Source organism: Microtus ochrogaster, unplaced genomic scaffold, assembly GCF_000317375.1.
Source record: "Microtus ochrogaster isolate Prairie Vole_2 unplaced genomic scaffold, MicOch1.0 UNK5643, whole genome shotgun sequence".
Lineage (NCBI taxonomy): Eukaryota > Metazoa > Chordata > Mammalia > Rodentia > Cricetidae > Microtus > Microtus ochrogaster.
In genome coordinates, this window is record NW_004954736.1 from 1 (window position 1) to 1,100 (window position 1,100).

A 1,100-nucleotide genomic window follows, 5' to 3' on the forward strand; every position below is an offset into this window, starting at 1 on the left:
TAAGAGAAATTATATATTAATACACAATTATATAAAATTCCACCTAATGCACTGTTATTTCAATTTACACAATAAAAATGCCTAGATATGGCAGATGCCTTCTACCTCTGCATGTATTCTCCCTGTAGAAGGCTTACTTGTTGAGTCACTTTTTATAAGTTTTATTTAACTGTTAGCTTATTGAATTATCAGTACACCCAGCTAATAAGGACCCACTGTGGCTCCATTCTTAGTTTCTCAATGCCTTTGTCTAGACTGTCATTTACCACGATCACATCAACGCCGTGGCTGAATGCTCTTGAATTCGTGTGCTTTCAGCCACTGTTTTCTTCAAATCAGAATCCGTCAATGGCTTGGTGGTGATTCCTGCATCCACCACAGCCTTGTGCATGGCACGCAGGGTCTCTAGCTCTGGAGCAACAATAAATACCACATAAGGCACAAACTCAGATGTCCTCAACACTTTCAATGCTTGTGGGTTGACGTCTAAAATGCAAGTACGTCAGTCTGTACAACTTCAAGGATAGAGTCAATCTCAGTTCCATAGGGCTTTCCTTCATATTCCCCATGCTCCAAATACTTTCCAGCTTTAGTATCTGCTTCCATTTCTGATCGGGACACAAATTTATATGCCTGTCCATCCTTTTCATCTTCTCTTGGCTTCTGTGAAGTAAATGGCACCGTTGTTCCGAATCTAGCAGGATTCAGCACTATGAATCTATTTTTCAAGCTTCTTCTGCCCGCACCTTGAGCTCCTATCAACACTAATGTTTTTCGCTGGAAGGGTGGCATTTTTGCTACTTCCTCATAGATCTGAATTTCATGGTGATCAAACTCTGCATTCCTAGTTGTGAGGTACATCATTATCATCTTCTTTTTGTTGTTGTTGTTGCTTATAGTTCCACAAAAGGGTCCTGAATTGTCCCAGTCTCTGCGAACAAATGCCTTTCTCTTCTCTTCCAGGAACTGGCTTGGGGTCAGACCAGCACTTCCGCCCTCTTTCACATGGCTAGCCTGCTACCAATTTGGGTCTTCTCTGTTTACAATCTGAAGAATTTCTCCTTTGGAAAACTTCAGTCCCCTTCTCTGCAGGGTATCAG

The 1,100-nt window shown here is 41.6% G+C and overlaps 1 pseudogene; it reads right to left on the bottom strand.

Annotated features, from left to right (window-relative positions):
* Positions 1-188: 188 nt before the first annotated feature.
* LOC101994385 lies at positions 189-1,094 on the bottom strand (annotated as a pseudogene).
* Positions 1,095-1,100: the final 6 nt, after the last annotated feature.